Source organism: Cupressus sempervirens, chromosome 11 (assembly GCF_028749045.1).
Source record: "Cupressus sempervirens isolate cs-2001-9-10 chromosome 11, ASM2874904v1, whole genome shotgun sequence".
Classification (NCBI taxonomy): Eukaryota; Viridiplantae; Streptophyta; class Pinopsida; order Cupressales; family Cupressaceae; genus Cupressus; species Cupressus sempervirens.
In genome coordinates, this window is record NC_143128.1 from 121,004,004 (window position 1) to 121,031,410 (window position 27,407).

Genomic DNA, 27,407 nt, shown 5'->3' on the forward strand with positions numbered 1-27,407 from the left:
TATCTTTTGTCTAAATTTTATCAACTATATACACTAGCTGATCCAAAATTTGATGTAGCTCATTAAAATCTAAAATCTCAAATGAATCAACAAAAATATCCATGATATTGTGTAATACATGTTTCTTCTTGTGTTCCCTTCTCAACTATTATTTATGTCTTTTGACTTAGAAAGGTTTGAAATTCTCACATATGTTCTAGTGTCATATTGTTCAAGTCATATATAGGCAATGTAATTACCTCATATAAGATTACTATCTCCACTGGTGTTTAATCTTTGTGTGCCATCGTCTATGATTGTGGGGTGTCATCACTAGGTAGTGATACCTACAGTTATTTTCCCTTTGCACTCAATCTAGGTGTCTTTTCCTATTGAGTTGATTTAACTTGTTGTACAAGTGTAACAAATAATGTCTCTATTGGCATGGCACTCAATCATTGTATAAGATCTTGAATAGCCTCTTGTTCTTTGGGTTTCTCTATCTCTATCATCTCTTTCTCTTCTTCTACCTCATTCTCATATGGATTATCATCTATGATATGAGTGAATTATGGAAACACAATTATTGCCTTGGCTTATTTCTTGACACTCATGTCAAAAAACACTATAACTGATATGACTTGAAAATCATCTGTCATTTCACTTTCAATTCTTGCATAATCCTATATTTGTAACTAAATTGGATTGGTGCATGAGAGGGATCAGAGGCATCTTATTGAGAACTTTTTAAATCTTCCTCACTCAATACATTATGATTCTACAGAGATGAATTGAGAATGTTCTTAACTGTGACAACATCTTTTTGTTCATACCCTTCTACTAATTTCCTTATTTCTCCTACTATCTTTGCAACTTCTTCTTCCTCATCTTGACCTTCTAGTTCTTCTTCATCTCTTCCTTTTTTTCTCCTTCATTAGTCGATGGAATAGCCAATCCAAATACTACCTTCCACATAAGAATGCTCTCTTTCTTAGCTAAATGATCCTTATTCTTCAAAAATTTGTATGCCCTCTCTTTAGATAAGAATTCATTTACAAAATATTTCAAAGTTATAGACATATGTTTCTTTTCCAAATCTGGCATTTTTTGTGCTAATGCATGTAATATCCCCAACTAGTTAAAACATCATAAAATACCGAATTCTTTAATATTTCATCTATTTGACATTTCTTTGAAAAATTTGCAAGAAAGCTTTGATACCATTTTAATATCCCTTAACAATTTAGACCTCAACCTATTGATTTGTAGCTCAAGGAATATTATCAAACAGTTCCAATATAATATCTATTCTTGTTGTTTCTAAGTTTTAGAGTGATTATGCTTCCTTAAAATAATATCAAAGAGAATATAAAAGCATGTAATTGATTACTAATATATCATAAAAAATAACTAAATACATATACAATTCTCTTTTGGATTTTCAAATGTATATATGGATTAAAAATTAAAAATGTGTGCTTACAACCAATTGGTATTTTGTCAAATACTTGGAATGCATACTATTAGGTCAATCATGAAATGTATAAATATGCATATTACATAAAATATATATGAACTTTCAATTTATCAATACTTTAGTGAGATGTTTTCTAATTCAATTCTTAACATAATATTCCAAGGCTCTTGGCTTTGGAACCACAAAACTCTAAGTACAAATTACATTATAAATCTGATATAAAGTGTACATATATAGCTACCTTATCACAAACACCTTAACAATGTCAAATGACCAATTTATATGATGCAAATTAAATATAGAACCTAATATGCAAATTTCCCAATGAAGGAGATGAATTTGCAATCATAATCAAGCCAAGTACTATAGTGTGGGTGTTGTTTACATCATTGTTCATATCACTATTCACAATACTATTCACAACACTATAGCAACCAAAAATAAATGTATTCTCCAATTTAAGAACAAATGAAAGGATTAAAGGATCCCTTTCAATTTTTAATCCTTTAGAGGGGATTCCACCACCTTAGTTATGCTAATCTATGGGAGTTTTCATTCCCAAAGACCAAGTAGATAATATGCAAAAACCCTTGGCTCCACAAAATTGATCAATTACAAATGAAAATAATTAGGTCATAAGAAAAGAACCTCTCATGACAATTTATTACTTCCTTGTGGTATCTCACTTTATTTTTTCCTTAATGTACGATAAAAGATATTCTTATATTTTTAGTTTATTAAAAATATTATAACATAAAATTATGCCCCATTATAAAGTGCCTGTTGGAAGCATGAATGCTAATGATATTAATATGGGGGCGTATTGTAGAAACATGATTAGATAATTATCATGATGATATGTTACATTCATGACTATGCTTTTCATTGATATCAACATAGCAATTTTCTGTGGTATCTAACAGAAGAATAGTGGAAAGATCAAGTTGGTATGGATAGATAGTTGAGTACTTTAACTAAATGATGTTAAAGGGAGATACTACTAAGTTTCTAGTATATGTATCTAACCTCAAAAGCATAAGATATTAACTTTGGAAGAAGTTATGTAAGTTTTGGTGAAGACTATTCTTAGATAAAGTTTATAGAGGTATGTTCTAGTAAACTTGTTATATCTCTTAGCAGATTTCTTATTCTAAGAAGCTAAAGTTAAAGTTGTGTAGAAGAAATGTTAGTTATGATGTGGCTAAACTTGATCATCATAATATTATATGTACAAAAAGTTATTCAAGTTACAAGGCAAAAGATTAATGTTATTGCTAAGTATAACGTGTTCTTAATGTGGTCCTATAATAATTAACTAAGAAGGTGTAGTAGCCAACTCAAGGAATTATTTACGGATTCAATATAAAGGAAGATAATTTTCCTTTATCATGGAGGGAGGTATGTTAGGAGACTTTGAATCCCTATTACGAGATTCCAACCCTATTAGGAGTTGTAGTACAATGCATGCAAGAAGAGCCCACTACCCAAACATACAATTTCAACTACAAGAAGAGCTCACTGCTCAAACATGCAATTTACTATTAATTTCTTCTTTTCTTTGTTCTCTCAACTGAACCAAACACTATTAGACCTAGGTTAAAAACCTCAAATCACTTAGCAAAACCTTGGTAATGAAGTTTCCTTCACTTCTGCTTTGCTTTGCTCAATATCTCATTCCACTCTCTCTATTGCTTATAATCACCTCTCATCCATCTGTATCCATATATCATGATAAATGAAAATTTCCTTCATTTATACTAAGTTTATAAAAAAATTCCCTCAGTCAACTATTATACCTTCTTAATTAATCATTATAGGACCACATTAACAATATGTTACACTTAGCAATAATATCAATCTCCTTCCTTGCAACTTTAATAACTTTTCATACACACAATAGTATGACAAAATAACTTTTCCACATCATCAAAAACATGTCTTCTACATATCCTCAACCTTGATTCTTAGAGTAACAACTCTGCTAAGAGATATAACAAGTTTACTAGAACATGCCTCTATAAACTCTGTCTCAAAACAAACATCACCAAAACTTACATAACTTCCTCAAACTTATCATTTCTTCATCCAATGTTAACTACATATACTAGATACTCAAATACCTTCATAACCTCATATAGTGAGAATACTCAACTATCTAACCATGCCAACTTGATATTTTTGTTGTTCTTCTATTAGATACTATAAGAAATTGCTATGTTGACATCAATGACAAACTCAATCATGAATGTAATATATCATCATAGTAACATATCTACAATACTCCCCTATAGGAATATCATTAGCATTCATGCTTCAATAATTTGTCGAAAATCTCCCACTTTCACATTGAAGGCAACATAGATGAAAAACATCTAGTTCTAAGAATACCAACAAAAGATTGTTCATCTTTCTTTTCAAATCCTCTTCACCAATCATTCTCCCCATTCATATACCTCAATGTGCTTACCATCAAACTATCATTCAATGCTATACTTCTCCTCATAATCTCCTTCCTCATGATCTTCTCATGATGTAGTACTTCTCCTCAACATGTTTTTCATGCTAAACTTCTCCCCCATTGACATCAATGTCAAAGGTTTCAGCAACCAACTTCACTACATCAAACCGTGCAATAATTGATTCTTAATAGCTCAAGTATCCAAATACACTATTAAAAAATAACATCCAACAAGAGTCCTAGATGACTCTATCCATAAAAAATACTCCTCCATATAAGAAGCATCACCATTCAGTCCAGATAAACAATGGTGCTTTGTTACACTAGATTGATGCACTCTTGCATCTGCTACTCTGATGTAAGAATGGGCATAACCCCTAGCATGCCCCAAAAATTCTCAAAAGTCTCTTTGGTAAGAGGCTTAGTGAATATATCTACAATCTGATTTTTGTATCTACGAATTTCTCACTCAACATGTGATATTTAATAGTAACATGCTTAGTCTTCGAATGCAAATACTAGATTCTTAGACATATGTACTGTGCTTGTGTTATCACAATGTATGAAAATAGGTTCATTGATTTCTATCCTTATATCCTTTAGCATTTACATCATCCAACCAACTTAATTGAAATTACTTGTTGTTGCAACAAATTCTACTTTTGTTGTAAATTGTGATGTACAATCCTATTTGCTTAGCCAAGAATATACAATCCTACTGCTTAGCCAAGAAACCAATCTTCCTCTAAGAAAGAAGGATCCACCACTGGTACTCTTTATGTCATCTATATTGCTTGTCTAATCTCCATCAATATAAGAACTTAGAGTAAAATCATTAGAACTATCATCAAAATCCAAATTCTAGTGTTCCTTTTAGATATCTAAATATCTTTTTAAATGTTGCGTAATGTGCTTCTCTAGGATCATCTTAGAATCTCACAATAATTCAAACTACATTTTCTTTATCTAACCTTGAGTGAGTAAGATATTACAAACCTCCAATCATAGATCTATACTTCTTTTGCTTAGTAGTAGGTGTCTCGTCCTTTGTAGATAACTTTTGTCCAGTTACCATAGGTGTTTAAATGGTTTTACTTATTCCCAAACTAAAGCTTTTTAGTAAATCCTTAAAGTACTTAGTGTGAGAAATAAAGATTTTTTCTTTATTCTATACAATCTACAATCTTAGAAAATATTTCATTTCTCCTACCATACTCATCTCAAATTCTTTCTTCATCTCTTCTACAAACTTCTCACTTTCTTTATCATTTCCTCCAAATATGATATCATCAACAAATATTACCAAAATCATCAAACAATCATTAGTTTCTTTCTAGTATAGATTACTATCTTCCATATCTTTGCTATATCCAAGCTTTGTCAAATGCTTGTCCAACCTCGCATACTAGGTTCTTAGTGCTTTCTTCAAGCCATACAATGCTTTCTTCAGTCTGTGTACTATGTCCTTATCATTTGCTAAAGGAAAACCTTCAAGATATTCATTGTATACCTCTTCTTCAATTTCTCCGTTCAAAAATATTGACTTGACATCCATCTAGTATACTTTGAATTTATTTTGTCTTGCATAGGCTAAGAATAATCTTACTACTTTTATTCTAGCCATTGGAGCATAGATCTCATCATAGCCTATTCCTTCTTTCTATGAGTAATCTTTACATACCAACCTTGCCTTGTTCCTTACAAATTCACCTTGTTCATTCATCTTGTTCCTAAATACCCATTTAGTTCCTATCACATTCTTGTCTGCTAATCTGGGGACCAATTCCCATGTCTCATTCTTTATTATCTGATCCAATTCCTCTTTCATAGCTTGTTTCCAATAATCATCTTTGCATGCTTCATTTACATTATTAGGTTCAACTTGAGATATCAAAATTAGTTCTTCATTGACTCTACTTCTTTTCATCACACCTTCATCTTTGCTTCTAATGATCTACTCAGATGGGTGATTCTTTATCATATTCTTTCCCTAATTAGGAGTTGTGATCTCAACTCTTGGCTCTACTAAAGGTTCCAAGCTTTGTTCCTACCTTGTCTCTCCTTCATTCTATAAACTATTTTTAGTCTCAAGAAATACTTAATTATTCCTTGGCTTAGTAACAACATCATCATCTGAATTATAATCAACTATTTTCTCTTGTATGTTGAATTTTTCATCAATTCTCACATTTGCAATTTCCATAATAGTCTTAGTTCTCAGATTATAGAATCTATAAGCCTTTTTTTTTAATGAATAACTAGGAAACATACCTTCATCACTTCTAACATCAAACTTAATAATATCATCATCTCTTTTGATATAGCACTTACTACAAAAAATTCTAAAATACTTAATTGTAGGTGAGTGACCAAACAATAGTTCATAAGGTGTCTTGTTTGTGTCTTTCCTAACTTGTAATTTGTTTAGAGTGTAGAGTTGTATTCATAGCTTTTCCAAAACATCTTGCATACATCATTCTAAGCTAACATATATCTTGCTACCTCTATAACTAACTTGCTCCTTCTCTCTGCAATGTCATTCTATTTAGGGATTCTCAAAGCCGATAATTGTCTTTTGATTCCATTTTATTCAAAAAATATTTTAAACTCATTTGAAGTAAATTCTCCTCTTCTTTCTAATTTTAAACATTTAATCTTCATACCAGATTCATTCTCAACTCTATTCTTGAATATCTTGAACTTATCAAATCCCTCAAATTTATCTTTAAGAAATGCAACCCATATCATTCTAGAAAAGTCATCAACTAGAATTATAAAATACCTTTCACCATAGAATCCTTTAGTATTTGTAGGGCCACTGAGGTTTGTGTGTACAATATCCAATTTTCTTTGGTAGTAAACCTCTTCTAGGGAAAAGAAGTTCTATTATGCTTTGCCAAAGCACACTCCTTGCAAATTGTGTTAGTAGGCTTTACAATCTTAGGCAAATGTCTAATTGCAAACATACTACTAATCTTCACAATACTATCAAATTTTATATGAAAATTTTTTTTATGCCATAACTATTTGGCATCTACCTTAGCAACAAAACATATCATTTCAATAGGATTCAATGGAAATACATTACCTCTATATCTAGTTCTCATTCCAAATTACCTTTCCATCTTTTTCTTTGATCACACATGTCTTTTTCATGAACCACAACTAATAACCTTTTTGGACTAGTTATCTAACACTCAAAAGATTTTTCTTTAAACCATGAATAAAATATACATCTTTGTTCTTAGTTTTACCATCAAGAATTATATATCTAATACCTTTAACTTGGCATGCAACATTGTTTCCAACTCTAAAAATGCCTCCATCCTAACTTTTGAAGTCAACAAATTTGTTCATATCACAAGTCATATGATGTGAACAACCACTATCAACTATCCAATTATATTTATTTTCAACTTATGACACCAAAGCTACTTTCTCTGGACTTTCTTCTTTAATTGCCACAAATATAATTTCATCGTCACTAGTACTTACTACTTGTTCATTGGAATCATTTTCTTCCTTTCATACAAACACTATCTATTTCTTCTAGGTTTATAATTTTCTTTATAATTTTTCTCTCTTTTATGGCATATAGATGCATAATGACCATATTTATCAAAACTCTTAACATTTAAAAATTTTCTTACCATATTTTTCTCTTCTTACCATAAGGGATACTCCTTCAATCTTTCTATCCTCTTCAGATCTGCTACTGCTAGTGAAATTTCCTCTAGCACTTGTGCTCATTGATAAAGTAGGTCAAATATTCAAGGCACTAAAATTTGTCTCTATTCTAGTTAATTCTCAAAACTATCTAAGTTCATTCTCAACTACTTGAAGTCTTCCAAGAAATGTCTCCTTTGTGAAATCTTTGGTACAAGATATCAACAACTACATTTTTTAACTGCTAACTTAATATTTATCCTTATCACCAAAATATCATAATTCAATCTATAAGTCAATTCAAAAATGGTTTACATAGTAGTTTGTGCCAATACAAACAACTATGAAAAACTATTCTACTCGGCATCTAAAGTCCCTAATGCTCACCATATACTAATTTCAATATTGTGACTTGACATATGAATGACTTAGCATGCACTACTTTCTTAGCTCCTGAATCACTCAGCATAAATTGTCTACTTGACACTTGAGTGACTCAACACTCACTTTTGACTTGGTATATGCTACTTGTTTGGCATGAACTAAGTAAATGACTTAAATGTATAAACACTCACTTGTTAAAACCAATCTAAGATCAACAATCTCCCCCTTTGACTTGAGTGTTAAAAACACTTGATCATGCATTAATATTCTTATCCTTATGAGAATAACATAACTCTTATTTAAGTTCTATACAAAATCTCAAATTATCAAAAGTTTGCAACAAATTATACCTCAAAATCTTATAACTCCCCTTGAGGTGTTTGATCTATTATCTACTCAAAAACTTACTCCTGCTAAGAATATGTGCCTCAACTAATACACTTTCACTTTCTTGCTCTCCCATGCTTTCCCCCCCATGCTCTTGGTCCCCCTTAGCCTTTCTATATATTCCCCCTTTTGTACATTAATGCCAATGGGTCATACACTAATAGTATGTTTGTCCAAAAAGGATTTATGGACCTCAAGAATAATCTTAAGAGTAGCATCCCAATTGTCACAAGCTACCTCCAAGGACATAATTTTGATGGCCAACTTGGTAGCAAGGTGTACTAGGCCATCTAATGTATAAAGATTGGTGTCTTTATTTATAAGAGTTTCTACATAGCCTAACTCCTTGTGGAAAATCTCCATGTGAGGAGTTAATGTAGTCTGAATTCTTATTAATTTAGCCCTTGTGTTGGCTTCATCTATAGATAGTGTTGCTAATTGAATCTAGGTTTGCAATAGGGTCCTAAAGTGTTTCTCAGTTTGAGTTGGAGTCATGGGAAACTTAGCTCTAAATGACTACATTTGACTCTCCAAGATCAAAATGTGATTCCTTATTTCTTATGTGAAGAGTGTAGGATTGCATAGTTTGGTATACTGAGAGAAAGTGATCTCAAGTACCTTCTTTACACTTTCTATCTTAGTTTCCAATGCAACTTGTGTAAGTGCTATATTACTAGATATATTCTCATTCACTTTATGTTGAAATTTCTTCTCAGAGCATTCTAATAATTTTTCATTGGTATCAAGGTCTACATCACTTAGCTTTTCCACTAGGTTAGTCAATTGTTCAATAAGTGGCTTTGTTTCATTTATAGTAGGTAGACTAAATGAATATAAGAATATGTCTTTAATATCAACCAAAGATTTCATTTGGCTATGCTCCCTTATGAGTAGTTCTTGATGTTTCTTTCTAGTTAGGGCTTCTTGAAGTATACCCATCTACTTAATTGTTATTGCTGCAAGATCAAACTTAGGCAATACAATTTCTTCATCAAGGCTAACATCTCCATAGGTTATTATCTCTTTTTCCTTAGATTAACTTCAACTCAGCAATAAGGATTACAAAGGTATTACATCTATGCTCAGCCTCTAAAGAGTACAATTAGAAGGAGTGTTAGATGTTGGTAAAGTTATTAGTGCTTGAATTGCTACTAACTCATTTAGCTTGGGTGTCAACTCAATCTCTTCATGCTTTTCCTTCTCTACCTCATTTATTTAGATTACACCTTGAATTTGTACTAGAGGTGTAGATGAATCTATCTGATATGTTTGACCCTATGATTCATTAGTGACTTGTGTTTCCATTTTATCTTTTCCAATTATCTCAACCTTTTTTCGATGTGACTTTTGGTACATTTTATGAAGGTTGTACACTAGTAATTTGAGTAGTGATTGTAGGTGGTTCTTGTATTTTCATCTCCTCCCTTGTTGTTTTAGTCACTAATTTCTAAAGTTCATCTACACTCACCAATATAGGGTTGCTATGCAATTTAGGCTATAGTGTAGATTGGTCAAGTATCTTTTTCAAGTCTTCCTCTATTAGGGTATTGATGTTTTGAATTGTGAGATTAGAAACATCATTTACTATAACAATTTCAATACTTACACTAATTATCTAGGAGTGCTAACATCTGGAATTTGTGTGTCTTGTAAACTCTATTCTTAGTGTCACTTTTTCTTAGTTGTTGCCTAATCATCTACATTCATTTTAGTACCTCACTCAATTGTACTTTCATTATTGTCATCATCTTCACCATCTTTAACCTCAATAGGCTCTTGTTCTTTTGATTTGACTGTGACTAGTCCATATGTATTTTTTTGCATCTATATAATCTTTCCTACAACATCTTCTATGTTGTTCTATAATAAGTTGAATGCTCTATATTTAGGAACAAATCTAATAGCATATTTCTTTATGGATTTAGCTATATATGCCTTGCTAAGTTTAGGCATAGCTTGAGTGAGGGTTATTTCTCTAATTTTCCTTTTAGTATCTAAACAATAGTGTCATTTCTCCTCAACTCTTTCATATAGGCTTTTAGGTATGGAGTAGGCAATCCCTAGAGGAGCTTTCTGAAAAGTATACATCATGGCATATATTGCCTCCTCCACTTGATTCTTTTCAAATTTTTTGAGTTTTTCAAAATCAATGTGAGAAAATCTTGATAAATCTACATTATTTCTAAGTTGTCTAGATTTGAAGATGGATTATGACTCACCACTTAGAATTGCCTATTGTCATCAAATTTAGTTCTTGCCTCATTAGTTTTATCTTGAGTAATGTGTGTTCTCCTTAGTCTTTTTTGTGCTCCACCTTCCTGCTCTATAGCTTTGGCTTTCTCTTTAGCCTTTTGTGCAATGACACATTTACTAGCCCTTGTGCTAGATGTTGTTGGTTTGGGCTAGCTTTGTTTAGCAACCTTCTTAGGTCTTGTCACTTCTTGTGTCTTATCCTTTCTCTTCTTCTAATCAGTAGGAATAGGTGTTTCCTTAGCTTTTTCTTCCTTGGCACCTTCTATAGTTTATGTTTCTTCCCCTTGCTAATCCTCACCCTATCCTTGTGTCAATGCAAGTGGTGCTTGAATCTGAGTGTCTTCTTCCTCTTCATCTTCCTACTTGACACCTTCACCAAATTTTGATTTTAGTTTAGTAGTTTATCCTTCTTTTTGATGATAGAGGTAGTCTTCAACCCCATAGTAATCTTTGACTTGGCCATCTCATAGTTACAAAATTCTTTGGCATATTTGTCTATTCTTGTACAAGTAATGTTGTTATTGTTGCAAAGGCCTCATCCACATTAATTTTAAAACCTAATGGATTTATCCATCTTACTATTTGAATTTCTACTTGAACAAATATGTAATCAACATCAAATAGGAAAAAAAGCATTTCATATTGTTTTTCCACTAATGATACTGGAGTCCTTAATCTCTTCTTGATGGATTGTTTGAAATCATCAAAATAACTAGTCATTACTTACTCAGAATTTTCACCTAATTGTTTGATGAAATCTCCTCTTTGAACTGCAATAGACCTATTTGTCTTCCATGCAATAGTACCAAATATAGGAAATTTTTCCTAAACATAAAATGAGATACATACCAAATGCATCCAAATTGACACTGAGCACTTTTTATTTTCCTTATTGCTCCAATATTTTCAATCAATTGTTGTATTTGTAGCTCTGCAGGATCATATGTATGATCCTTCTTCACAATCTTGTAACCCATATCTACTACAATATAGGGTATACTATTCAATCTACTTGATTGATAAAACTTATGTGCAAATACCCTTACGAAAAAATCTATTACATGATCTATGATGGTGTCTATGGTCATTCCTCTCTTATTCCTCATAGCTCCCTTGTTCTTTTCAATGACTTCTTTGGACTCACTTCTTATAGTCTTTAACTGATCTAGGGTTGGATACCTTATATAATATGGATTATTCTCTTTGTGATTTGATTGGTCCATTTTCTAACCACACTGAGTTATCATGAATTCTACTTCAAAAAATCTTGATCCATTTAGTTTTGAAAATATTAGGGAAATCTAGGGCACGAGTTAACCCTTTCTTTTCTAATATTTTGAATTCTTCCCTTAATGCACCATTTTCACCATATGCTTCTAGTTGTGACATTTTTTGACATTTTGAATCATTAAAACTTGTAGTGGTATTATAAATAACACACCGAAGGGATCTTATTTGTATGCTATGTCTAGAATAGCCTTGAAAATAGGTTTTTTTACCTCATTACTAACCAACTAAATATTTAAAACCTCTTTTCCCTCTACACTTTTTTGTTTTGAAGAACTAGATGCTATTTTATAAAACTAGGGTTTATAAAATTAGAAATAGTATAGCTTAGCACATGATAAATACCTTGTAAAATCTAATGAAATAATATTAAATAGTTGTTCAAATCTCCTACAAACACTTTGGATGAATTTTCCAAATTGTATTTAGCTCTTCTTGCTCTCTCTTGAATTTAAATGATGTTAAATGAGTAGAAATTGATCAAATACCGCTTTGAAATACTATAATTAATGCTAACTGGTTACACAACTATAGGCTCGATATCAACTAATTTATGGATCACTTGGCATCCACTTTTCTTTCCATTCATTTAGTAGATATTATGATCATGGAAACAACTAGGTAGTCTATTAGCTTGGCATCTACTAGCGTCTCACTTGGTAATCATAGGAAACTTTTCATGTCTGACAGTAGTAAAAAAATAACTTAAAAGATTTTTCTTTGACTTGGAATAATACCTTGCATCTTTATTCATGCTTATGAAACCTTTTTATAACTAAATCCTATAAAATTGACTTATGGTATAACTATTAAATATTAGTCCCACATACCTCTTGATTTCCTAGTTTGATGAGGTGTGATCACCTAACCCATTGGGTGAATTGATCCCTTCTTCACTTGATGTGTTGCAATCCTCTTTTCTCTTCCATGTCTTGTTCATTTCATTTCTAACATCTACCTTGCCTTTTCTTATATTGAACTCACAATTTGGTGTCTTTGACCTTGTTGGACAATATCTACTGATGTGACCAATCTTTAAATAGCTAAAATATGCGGTTTGAATCAACCACCTCTTTTAGTCACTTCCAAAACTTATGTTCTAATACAATTCTCTAAAACATGTACATACTCTTGATAGTAATGACAACTATACCTTGTATTATAATCCAAATTATAAAAATTTCCATTGTTCTTTATCTTTATTTTCTTGTTTAGTGACCACATGGGTTTGGGTTTACATTTAAAAGATCTATGTCCATACTATTGATAGTTATAATGATATCCTTCAAATCTTTGAGTGCGCATGGTCATGGTTCTACATTCATGTGTCAGATGACCTTGTCTATTACACTTATGGAAGTGACCCATGCTCTTTTTCTTAACATTCTAATTTATTATCTTTCTCTTGCACACATTAGCAATATATCCTTTCTTACCACAATTAAGACAAGTATGTTTGGAATTCTTACCTTTGTTACTCCTTTCGTCAACACTTTTCGATGATTCTCCTTCTTTAGTACTTGTGTATCCCAATCCAAATTTATCATTGCTAGATCTAGGGGATCTCATCAATTGCTTAAAGTATTTGATGCTTCACTAGGTTTATTAAATCTTTTAGAAAATTCCTTTTCTCTTTTTAAGTCATTACTCAATTGCTCATTCTACAACTTTAGTATTTTTATCTCAAAGTCCTTGGCATTTAGTTCATGGTTGGCATTTATCAATTGACCCAATATTTCTATTTGCATGTTAGCAATCCTAGTTACCATTGATGATCTCTCTTCGTGTCTTCTAGTCAAAATTCCTTTGTCATCTTCAATCATGGATTTTTCTTCGATACCTTTCTTTTTCTATTGAGTCACCTTAGATAGTAGTACAGCTTGTGATTCTTTCTCTAACTTGATATTTTTTATTTCATCTTGGGCTCTATTCTTTTCCATTAGATCTACAATTGTCGCATCAAATTCATTGGAGTCTCCATTTGCAAATACCTTAGTAGTGTCTATCTCTTTACATTTTGTGTCATTCTCCTCGCTAAAAATTCCCTTCCTTCTCTTTAAATATTTTTTAAAAATCTTCTATTGCTTCATTCAATTGATGTGGAATAAGATGTATTTCAATATCCTAATTCTCAATGATCTTTCCCAACTTGTAGACTACCATTTCCAAGATCTTTCCTCAAAATTGCAAAGAATCTATTTTAGAGAACTGGGCTCTAATACCAATTGTTGGAATTACAAAGGAAAGGTTACCTTCTAGGGAGTGAATTAGTAGTTCAAACTTTTAACCCATAAAATACTCACCACACATCCATCTCACATAAAGCATGTACATATAAAGCATGTGAACAAGTAAGGATTCACACAAATATGATACTAGATATGATAACTGAGAAACCCTCCAATGAGAAGGTAAAAATGGGGTGGGAATGACACCCACTACTATAGTAATAAAGTGTATCCAATTAAAGTTACAATGTTTGATCATAAAATATGATCTATCCTATGAAAGGTCTGCCCTATTAAAGACTTATAAAGACTATTAGGTCATACCTTGTTAAAGGATTTCAACACCCTATTACAAGTATTCTTTGTTAAAGGACTTAAACTAAAAATTAAGCACCTTTTTAGAGGATTTCAAAATAGCTTGTTAGGACTACTCTATTAAGAGATTTAACTGATTCACCTATTGGAATATCTTAGCATTAATCTTGTGGTTAGTACTTTGTTTCTTGATGAAAAATCACCTCTAAACTATTGTATACTTGATCCTTCTTGATTAGATGTCTTTTTGTTGTTCACTATTTCCTTCCTATATTCTCCTTTAACTAATTCTCCAATGCAATTTTAGATCATAATACCTTGGTCACCATAAATGTCCTAGTTTGTGCCTACAAGACTCTCCTTGATCATTCATATATTTTCTTTCACACATAGAAATTTTAGGGTTTTTCCTCCTTAAGAACACCTAGGTGACTTAGGGTTAGATATGAATCAATGGCTATGATTTACCCATATTACCACTTAAACCTTCCCTTTTTTGAATTGGAATTATGTAATTCATAGGGATTCCAACTTAATATTTAACCTTATCACCAAAATATTGTAATTCAATCTATAACTTGGCTCAAAAATGGTTTACATAGTAGTTTGTGCCAATACAAATAACTATGACAAGACTATTTTACTTGGCATATGAAGTCCCTGATGTTCGACATACATTGATTTCAATATTATGACTTAAAATCTAATGACTTGACATGCGCTGCTTGCTTGGCTCTTGAATCACTTGGCTTAAATTGTCTACTCAGCACTTGAGTGACTCAGTACATGAGAGGCTTGACACTCACTATTGACTTAGCATATGCTACTTGTTCAGCATGAACTAAGTAAATAAATTAAGTATATAGACACTCACTTGTCAAAACCAATCTGAGATCAACATCACTGTGGTGGAAGCATTTGCAAATTGATAGACAAAGGCAAGGAAAGGAAAAGATTAGAACTTGGGTAAAGATGGTGAACAGAGTGAAGAACAAATTCCTTCCTATTGATTACAAAGTCAGCTTTTTGAGAAAGATGCAAAATTTGAGATAAAGAGACATGACTGCAAAGTAGTACACTAAGGAATTCTATAGGTTGGACATTAGATGTAGACATGTGGATGATGATGTTGAAAAAATTGTGCAAGGTACATAAATGAATTGAGATCTGGAATTCAAGATGAAATATTTTTTGTGAAATTGGAAAGTGTGGAAGAAGTGTATCAATATTCCTTGAAAGCTAAGGAGATCTTGACAAAGAAGCATGAACAAAGACAAAGAGGTAGAGGTGGTAGATTCCAAAGAGGTAGAGGTAGATCCTATGGAGAAGGTGGTAGATCTAAAAATTATATGGAAGATAAGGGAAAATCTAAATGGAAGAATGATGAACAAGGTAAGACCTAGTGGAAAGGTGGTGATTCTTACTGATGAAGAGGTAATTATTATTCTAGAGGTGGATCCTTTCAACGTAGATCTTTTGAAACTAGGAAAGGTAGTAGAAATGTTGTGATTTAAGGAGATACTAAGGGTTCGCCAAATGGACCTAAGGGTGGTAAAAATTTGATGGTAAGAATAACCTTATGTAATAATGGAAGTGATGAGGAACCTATCCTAAGGAGAAGCCTTTCCAAAACTAGATGTAAGATGGCTAGAAAATGTTGCAAGGTAATCATTAATAGTAGAAGTTCTACAAATTTGGCATCAAAATAGCTAGTTTAAAAAGTTGAAGTTGTAGGGGTTGAAGCATCCTAAACCCTACCATGTTGCATGGATCAAAGATGAGAATAAGATATTGGTAAGTCAACAATGTATTGGAAAGTCCAATATTGGACATTACTTTGATGAAGTTCTATGTGATGTTATGCCTATGGATTGTTGTCATATTTTATTGGGTAGACCTTGGAAATATGATAGATATACTATACATGATGAAAGATTGAATCAATATACTCTTTGGTTAAATGGGAAAAAGAAAATATTGTTGCCTTTGATTGAAAGTCTAGATGAGGTTAATTGTACTACTGTAAAAATGATGGGGTCAAGCCCAAGAATAGAATGGACACAACAGGAAAGGGAAAAACATTATTAACTATGAAAATATGCTAATACACTCAGTACAGAGAAAACAAACTTCAAACATGCCCTTTGGGCTTACAATAGTGTAAATTTGGAGATAATTTCTCCTTCTAGTGCCTCCTCTCAAACTCCACTCCGAACTGCCTTTTACAATGCCATAAATGTTCTTAAATAGACCCCAAAGAGTTAAGGATTAGGAATACATTCTAGAAAGTGTTAGTTGGCATCCACAACCAAAATAGAAGGCTCCAAATTTTGCATTAAAAGTTGGTGCAAAATTAGAAGAATCTAGAAATATTAGCCGAGCTTTCGAGAGGCATAACTTTTGAACCGTAGCTTTGATTGATGAACTGTTTACATTTCTGAAAAGCTCTCAGAGTGCTCTATAGCCTTATGGAAAAAATTTTCTCATCCCCCATTTTTTTTCCCTATACAAGTTCATTTAATACCCTAGACCTAACTTTGAAGCATTTTTAGGAGCTCTCCAAAAATTGAAAAAAATTGCAATAACTTTCAAACCGTGGGGCCTTTTGACTTGATTCTTTTTCTAGAATGTTCTAAATTATAATTATAATCATCCCTCTAATTTACACAATCTAACTCAACATAATTATGGCTCAATTACATAGTCCTTTTTTTGGCATTTACACGTATCCTAAGTTTCTTAAAAACTCTAACCCAGAACACCAATAGTGGAACTATGAGAGTTGGAACCTTTATTTGACCCAAATGGGTATCCAGAAATGAAAACACATGAAGAGAAAATATGTCTAGGTACATTTTTTTTGGGTGACATAGGATTGCCCTTATACCTCTAGATGCTCCTACATCAAACACCAAGGGTAGATTGAAAAGTGACCTTGTCACTTGATAGATGGTAGAGGAAATCCAAAATGGGAAACCTTAGCTATTGATATCCAATTTGATTCCTCTATCAGCCATCCTTTCCACCTAACTAGGTACTCTTAATACTTCCTATTTTTGGTACTCCTACCCACACGACTATCAATAATCTCTTCTATCTCCTCCTTCTTAGAAGTAGGAATTGGACATGGCTTTAGTGTCAACCCCTCATCTACACCATCATCATGTTACTATGTTAAGTCTACAATGTTGAAGATAGGATAAATGTGAATTCCATCTAGCAACTCCACCTCATATGCATTTCTTTAGAATTTTGTAGGGGCCAAATTTCTTCATCTTCAGCTTGTTGTAAGTACCTACTAGAAATCTTTCTTTTCTTAAGTATACCATGACTAGATCCCCTACTTGGAACTCCTTATGTTTCCTCCTTTGATCAGCCCTAGCTTTATATTATTGGTTCATCTTCGTAATGTGTGCCTAGACCTCATCATGTAGATGCTTGATATGTTTAGCAAATTCTTCTACTTTAGAACTTGTCCTCTCCCCTTGCTCCATCTTCTTCAATTCTGGTGTAGTCCTTGGGCTACTTCCATATACAATTTGGAATGGTGATCTACCAATACTCCTATTTATAGAGTTATTGTAAGAAAATTCTACTTGTGGTAAAATCAAATCCCATCCCTTGGGCTTACCCCCAACTAAACATCTCAGCAAATTGCCCAAGCTTCTATTTACCACTTCAATTTGTCTATCAGTCTATGGGTGATGTGTAGAATTGAACTTCAATTCTGTTCTCAACTTCTTCCACAATGTTCTCTAGAAATACCCCACAAATTTAGTATCTCTATCAGAAACTATACTCCTTGGGAGACCATGTACTCTTACCACCTCTTTGAAAAACAAGTCTGCAATATGGACAGCATCATGAGTTTGTGGCATGGGATGAAATGTACCATTTTGGAGAATCCATCAACCACCACAAATACTGAGTCATTACCCATTTGTGTCCTTGGCAATCCAAGAAAAAAATCCATACTTATGTCCTCCCATGGCTTTGATGGAACAAGCAATGGCTGATATAGTCTAGTATTGTGACTAAATCCCTTGGCCGCTTGAAAAACCTGACAACTCTGTAGAAACTTCTTCACATCCTGTGACATTTGAGGAAAAAAATAATATTCTCTAAGAATGGCAATGGTCTTATCTCGACCAAAATGTCCTACCGTCCCTCCATTGTGTTTCTCCGTAATCAGATTTTCCCTCATGGAACTCCTTGGAATGTACAATTGACTGCCTTTGAACAACATACCATCTTGAATCAAATAATTTAGCCACTTGGTTCTGTCTACAGCAATAGGTTGTTTACAAGATTTCCATGCTTTAGCAAAATTAGGATCCTCAGGGTACAGATTCTTGAGTTCATCAAACCCAACTACTTCAACCTGCATTACTATAAGCAACAACTACCTCCTACTTAATGCATCTACAACCCTATTAGAGTTTCCACTTCTATGCTTCAACACAAATGTATAGTTCTACAAGAACTCTACCCACTTCATATGCCTCTGGTTCAATTTATCTTACCTATTTTGGTACTATAATGCCTGGTGATCAGTATACAAAACAAATTCCTTTGGCAATAAATAATGCCTCCATTTCTTTAGGGCCTGAACTATTGCATAGAACTCTCGATCATAAACAGAATACTTCTTCTTTGCATCATTCAATTTTTTACTAAAATATGCAATAGGCTTACCTTCTTGGCTCAATACAACTCCAATAGCATTACCGCTAGCATCACAATCCACCTGGAACACCTTACTAAAATCAAGAAGTGCCAACATAGGTTGTATTTTCACCTTCTTCAGCATTTCAAAACTTCTCATAGCTGCCACATTCCATTTGAACTCTTTTCTATCCCCTCTTATTGTGTCAATTAGGGGTGCACATATGCTACTAAAATTCTTAATGAACTTCTTGTCAAAACTAACCAGACCATGAAATGATCTTACATCAGTAGTAGACCATTCCAAGATGGCTTTTACATTCTTTGGATCAATTTTAAGACCTTTAGGTGATACAACAAACCCCAAGTAGACTAACTCCTTTTTAGCAAAGCTACACTTCTTCATATTAATTAATAGGTTCTCTTCCCTCAACCTTTCAAGGACACTACGAATATGCAATAAATATTCTTCCAAAGTCTTGCTGAAAATTAAAATATCATCCAAATAAACAATAACAAATTTTTCCAAGACCTTCTTATGTACCTCATTCATAAGCTGCATGAAGGTGCTTGGGGCATTCATCAATCCAAAGGGCATGAATAGCCACTCATAAAGACCCTCCTTGGTCTTGAAGATATTTTCCACTCATATCCTTCTCATATCCATATCTAGTGACAAACACTCTTGAGATCTATCTTTGTGAAGTATTGTGCTCCACTCAAGTAGTCCATAAGATCATCCATTCTTGGCAAAGGAAATTGATACTTGATGGTTATCCTATTTATAGCTCGATAGTCTATACACATTCTCCAGTTTCCATCCTTCTTTGGTGCCAATACTGCAGGTACTACACATGGACTTAGGCTCTCTCGAATCAAACCCTTCCTCAAAAGCTCCTAAAACTGTTTGTTTAGCTCCTTAGTTTCAATAGGAGTCATCCTATGAGTAGCCTTGTTAGGAAAACTAGCTCTAGGGATTAAATCTATCTAATTACCGATTTTCCTTACTGGTGGAAAATCCTTCTGGAACATTATTAGAGATGATATCTCCAAACTCACTTAATAATCTGAAACTTCAAGTGGTATTTCACTACTACCTTCCTTATCTTTTCGAGGAATCAAAGCATAACACATACACTGATGTTTCATGCCATCTAAAAACTTTCATCCATCAACAAGACAAATCCTAGCACTGTTGCATACCTTTTGACCTTCCTTTATCATGGGCTTCAGTTTGTGGTGAACTCCATCCTTTGTTAGAGAGTATGTGTTTGCATGACCATCATGTACTACATGCCTATCAAACTACCATGATCTTCCCAACAATAGATGGTAGACATCCATTGGAATAATATCACAAAGAACTTCACTAAACATTGTTCACTTACCAGGACCTTATGATCATCCTTTGCCCAAGTGATCTGATAGCAGTGGGGGTGTTTCTCCCTCTTGCGCTTTAGCTTAGAGACCATCTCGTCTGACACCAACTTGTCAGTGCTACCACCATCAATGATCACATCACAACATTTATCCTCACACTTGCACCTGGTACGAAATAGACTCCTCCTTTGTCTTGGTTCAATCTCCCCACTTAGTAGGACCCTTTCATTTACTAAAGTCTCTCCTCTTTCTGCATCCTCTAAATTTGATGACTATGCATCCTCATCCACATGAGTAGCCCTAGCTTGACCCTCAGCTCTCCTATCTATCCTTCCTTGTCATTAAGAGCATTCAAAGGCATAATGACCTTCTATGTGATGTTATGCCTATAGATTGTTGTCATATTTTATTGGATAGACCTTGGCAATATGATAGATATACTATACATGATGAAAGATTGAATCAATATAATCTTTGGTTAAATTGGAAAAAAAAAATATATTGTTGCCTTTGATTTAAAGTCTAGATGAGGTTAATTATACTACTGTGAAAATAATGGGGTCAAGTCCAAGAACAAAATGGACACAACAGGAAAGGGAAAAACTTTATTAACTATGAAAATATGCTAATACACTCAATATAGAGAAAATAGACTTCAAACATGCCCTTTGGGCTTACAATAGCATAAATCTAGAGATAATTTCTCCTTCTAGTGCCTCCTCACAACTCCACTCTAAACTGCCTTTTACAATGTCAAAAATGTTCTTAAATAGACCCCAAAGGGTTAAGGATTAGGAATACATTCTAGAAAGTGCCAATTGGAATCCACTGCCAAAATAGAAGGCTCTAGAAGCTGCATTAGAAGTTGGTGCAAAATTAGAAGAATCTAGAAATAGTAGCTGAACTTTCGAGAGGCATAACTTTTGAACTGTAGCTCTAATTTGATGAACCGTTTACATTTTCAAAAATCTTTCAAAGTGTTCTATAGCCTTATGGACCAGCTTTACTCTTACCCCATTTTTTGGCCCTATACAAGGTCATTTAATGCCCCAGACCTGACTTTGAAGCATTCTTAGGAGGTCTCCAGAAACTAAAAATTTGCAATAACTTTCAAACCATGGGGCCTTTTGACTTGATTCTTTTTCTAGAATGTTCTAAATTACAATTGTAATCATCCCCCCAATTTACATCTTCTAACTCATCATAATTAAGGCTCAATTACATAGTCCTATTTTTTTAACATTTACACGTATCGCAAGGTGCTTTAAAACTCTAACCTAGAACAATAATAGTGGAATTGTGAGAGTTGGAACCTTTATTTGACCCAAATGGGTATCCAAAAATGAAAACACATAAAATGGAAACTATGTCTAGCTTCATTTTTTTTGGGTGACACAGGATTGCCCTTATACCTCTAGATGCTCCTGCATCAAAAATTTGCATTCTCAATGGGAAATAATTTGAAAAAGAAATGAAAATGGCCATGTTTCTTTTGCTATAATTCATAGAGGACCAAGTTTTGGTAGTAATGACTGAGTGATAGTAGAAGTTGGTAATGACTAAGTGATAATATAAGCTAGTAGAAGTTGAATACAAGTAGAAATTGAAATTTTTTTGAATGAATACAAGGATATTGTTCCAAAAGATATTCTTGATGCTTTACCACTAGTAATGAAAGTCATTTTATGGATCTGATTGCTTGAGCTAGTTTTCCAAACAAAGCACCATATAGATTGACACCTATAGAGAATGGAGAACTTAATAGAAAAGTGCATGATTTGTTGTAGAAAGGTTTGATCAGATAAAGCTTGAGTCCATGTGATGTACCTATTGTATTTGCACCTCAAAAGAATGGAAAATAAAGAATGTGTATTGAATCCAAAGCTATTAACAAGATCACAATGAAATATAGCTTTCTTATGCCAAGGATGGATGAGATAATGGATTTTTTGAGTGGAGAAAAGTATTTTACAAAGATTTATTTGAAGAGTGGTTATCATCATATCAAAATTAGAGAAGGTGATGAATGGAAGACTACTTTCAAGAAAAAAGAAGATTTTTATGAATGGTTGGTTATGCCTTTTGGTTTGACTAATGCACTTAGTACTTCCATGATATTAATGAATGCAGTTATAAAAAGATTTTTGGGTAAATTTTTAATTGTTTATTTGGATGACATTTTGATATTCAATAACACTAAGGAAGAATATCTTGAGCATGTTAGACAAGTATTGCAAAGATTAAAAGAGGAGAAGTTGGTGACTAACTTGAAGTGTTATTTTATGCAAGAGGTGATTGTGTATTTTGGATTTTATGTAGGTAAGGTAAGATCATTTCATAGTTTAGCTAGTTTCTACAAAAAGTTCATAAAAATTTTCAATTTTGTTTGCAATGCTATGATTGAGACAATGAGAGGAGATAAAAAGGAATTTAAGTGGACACATGGAGCTTATAAGAGTTTTGAGACTTAAAAACAAAAGGTTGTTGAGTTACCTGTATTGGATTTTCTTGAATTCAATAAGGTATTTCAAGTTGAATGTGATGCAAGTGGTAGTGCAATAGGAGTTGCATTAAGTCGTGAAGATAAACCTATTACTTTTTTTAGTGGAAAACTAAAATATCCTAAATGGAATTATTCTATGTATGATCAAGAGTTTTATGCTATTATTCAAGCCTTGAAGAAGTGGAGACACTATTTGGTTTATAAGGAGTTTGTGTTGTATATCGATCATAAAGCTTTACAATACTTGGGAAGTCAACATAAATTAAACCAAAGACATATGAATTGGGTTGAGTATTTGTAGACTTTCAAATTTTTTATCAAGCATAAGAGTTGAGTTACTAACTGAGTTTCTGATGCATTGAGTAGGAGATGTTCTTCATTGACTATGATGAATGTTGAAGTTCTTGGTTTTGAAGACATAACAGAGTTGTATGTTACTGACCCTAATTTTTTTGAGGCATGGAGAAAGTACAAAGCATCAAATCTAATAGATCACATAAGTAAGTATGATGAGTATTTTATTCAAGAAGATATGTTGTTTAAAGGTATTTATTTGTGTATCCCTAGAAGTGATATGAGATTAAATTTAATTAAGGAAAAGCATAGTGGTGGATTGGTTGGACATTTTGGGATTGATAAGATATTGAGTTTGCTAAAGGATAAGTATTATCAGCCATAAATGTATAAGGATGTTTAAAATTTTGTAAAGAGTTATGGAGTTTGTCAAGTTACAAAAGGAGTAAGTCAAAATATTGGTTTGTATACACTTATTACTATTCCTAAGAAACCTTTGAGTGATATTAGTATAGATTTTGTTCTTGGATTGCATAAGTTATTGAAGGGGTGTGATTCTATATTTTTTGCGGTGGATAGATTTTCTAAGATGGCTCATTTCATACCACGTAAGAAGACATTAGATGTTGAGAATGTTATACTACTCTTCTTCAAAGAAATTGTGAGATTTCATGGATTACCAAGAACTATTATTTCTAATAGAGATAGTAAGTTTGTTGGTTATTTTTGGAAGACTTTGTGGAAGATGGGTATTGAATTAAGATTTAGTTCTACATTCCATCCATAGATAGATGGATAGATGGAGGCTATGAATAGAAGTTTTGGAAATTTATTGAGATATTTATTGGAGATATAACAATAAATTGTGAAATGGTATTGCCACAAGTTGAGTTTTCTTATAATAATTTTGTGAATAGGAGTATAGGGAAAAAAAACTTTTGAGATTGTTATAGGAATACATCCTAGAGGAGTATCAGATTTGAGGAATGTTATTGGCAAAGAAAAGAGAAGTGTTGCAAGGGAAGAATTTTCTAATTTTATGGAGTCTTTGCATAAGGAAATAAAGTTGAAATTGGAACAAAGTAATTAGAAGTATAAAGAAAATGTTGACAAGTCTAGAAGACATCATATTTTTCAAGTTGGTGATGAGAAAGGAAGATTTCCTATTAGAACATATAGTAAGTTTAAGATGAAGTTCAGACCTTGTAAGATCTTGAAGAAGTTTGATGATGGTAATGCATATGAAGTTGAGTTACTTACTAACATGGATATATCTTGTATATTCAATATTGCTAATTTATATAAGTATCATGAGTCAGATGATGAGATTGTTGTATCAAATGATTATCCTAGGAAGCAAATTAAAGAAGTTGAAAATTTATTGGATCAAAGAGTTTGTAAGAGTACAAGAGGAAAATATTACTATGAGTATTTGGTGAAGTGGAAGAATAGATCAGTTGAAGATGATACATGGATTTCTCAATCTAAGTTTGATTTAGCTTAGGTTGTGACACTTGCATGATTTGGGAGAGTTATTTCTTTCAACCCTAGTTGTCTAATACAAGAGCATTTTGGGTTGCCTTGTAATCCTACACTTTTTGTTCATTCTACTAGTTTTTCCAAGTTCTAGTTTCTATCAAGTGCTAATTTCTACTGGATTCCAGTTGCTATTGAGTTCCAGTTTCTATTGAGTGAAAATTACTACCAAGTTCCAATTTCTATTGAGTTCTAGTTTCTACTAAGTTCTAGTTTCTACCAAGTGCTAGTATCTACCAAGTTCCAGCATGTGCTAAGTTATCATTTATATGCAAAGTTATCTAGTGTGTGCCAAGCTATCCAATATTGGTCGAGTGTTACTTCATTAACTGAGTTGTCTGTGTTTTGGGTTCTTAGTTGGAAGAGAAGGTAGAACTTAGATGATTTTAAACTAGGTGTATATGTATCTAAAAGTGAGAATTTGCACTTAGATTGTGAATCTAGAAGTTTTATTTTTTATTTTGTTGTAATTAAGAAGGCCTTGTAATTGGTCATGTATGTTGATTACTTGATGAATCAATAAAGTATTTCTCTCTCTCTCTCTCTCTCTCTCTCTCTCTCTCTCTCTCCCCCCCCCCCCCCCCTTGGTGTTGTTCACTATTGTTTACTTCTATTTTGTTTACTCTTTGAGATGGTTTGGATAGCTAGGTGTGTCCTTGGCCCTATTTATTTATTCCCTCCTTGTACCACAAGAAGAGCCCACTACCCAAATAGGAAATTTCAACTACAAGAAGAGCTCACTACTCAAACATGAAACTTAATATTATGTTCTTATTTCCTTTGTTCTATCAACTAAACCAAACACTATAAGACTTTTTAAACTAGGTCATGAACCTCAAATCTAAATATCAAACATTAGATCACTCACTAAAACCTCGGGAATGAAGTTTCCTTCACTTCCACTTTGTTCTGCTCTATTTGCTACTTATAATCACTTCTCATCCATCCATATCCATATATCATGATAAAGGAAAATTTCCTTCCTTTATACTAAGTCCATAAAAAAATTCCCTAAGCCAATTTTTAGACCTTCTCAACTAATCATTATAGGACCACATTAAGAATACATTACACTTAGCAATAACATCAATCTTCCACCTTGCAACTTGAATAACTTTTTATACACAAAATTTAATGACCAAAAAACTTAGCCACATCATCACTAACATGTCTTCTAGATATCCTCAACCTCAATCCTTGGAATAACAACTCTATTAAGAGATATAACAAGTTTACCAGAACACACCTTTGTAACTCTATCTCAAAATAGACATCACCAATACTTATATAACTTTTTCTGGACTTATCATTTCTTTATCCAATGTTAACTACATATACTAGATACTTGAGGTATCTCTCATAACCTCAAATAGTGAGAATACTCAACTAGTCATCTATACCAACTTGATCTTTTCACTATTCTTCTATCATATACCATAGGAAACCACTATGTTGACATCAATGACAAACTCAGTCATGAATGTAACATACCATCATAGTAACATATCTACAATACTCTCTCATAGGAATATCATCAGCATTCATGCTTCAATAATCTCTCAACATTACATTCATGACTGTGTTTGTCATTGATGTCAACATAGTAGTTTTCTGTGGTATCTGGTAGAATAATAGCGGAAAGATCAAGTTGGTATGAATAGATAGTTTAGTAATTTCACTAAGTGAAGTTAAAGGGAGATACTACTAAGTGTCTAGTATATGTAGCTAACCTCATGAGCATAAGATATTAAGTTTGGAAGAAGTTATGCAAGTTTTGGTGGAGACTATTATGAGATAGATTTTATCGAGGTATTTTATGGAAAACTTGTTATATCTCTTAGAAGAGTTCTTATTATGAGAAGACAAAGTTAAATTTGTGTAGAAGACATGTTTTTGATGACATGGCTAAGCTTTCTCATCATAATACTACATATATGGAAATTTATTCAAGTTAAAAAGTGAAATATTAATGTTATCACTAAGTGTAATGTGTTCTTAATTTGGTCCTATAATAATTAATTGAGAAGGTGTAACTGCCAACTTAGGGAATTATTGTATGGATTTAGTATAAAGGAAGGACATTTTCCTTAATCATGGAGGGATTTATGAGAATGATTGTAAGCAACATGAAAAGCAGACTATGAAGACAAGCAAATAAGAGAAAAAGTGAAGGAAACTTCATTGTCCAGGTTTTATTGTGTGATCTAAAGTTTGATACTTGGATCTGAGGTTTGTGACATGGTCTACAAGGTCTAACAATGATTGGTCCAGTTGGAAAGATAGAGAAAGAAGTTAAAGTATAGTCCATACAATTATTCTACAAGGAACAGTTGAGAGATCAATTAGATAGTGAGTTCACTTGTCTTGCCCCAAAAGCTATTTGGATAGTGAGACCTTCTTTCTTCTACAACTCCTAATAGGGTTAGAATCTTCTAAAAAGGATTCAAAGTCTCCTAACAGGGACTCATATGTACTAAATGTTGTAATAGACTCCTAATAGGGTCCATCATCTAAGAAGGAATATTTATATTAATACATCATCTTGTGGGTATCATTCCCACCAAGGTTTTCCCTCTGATCAAGGGTTTTCCTATT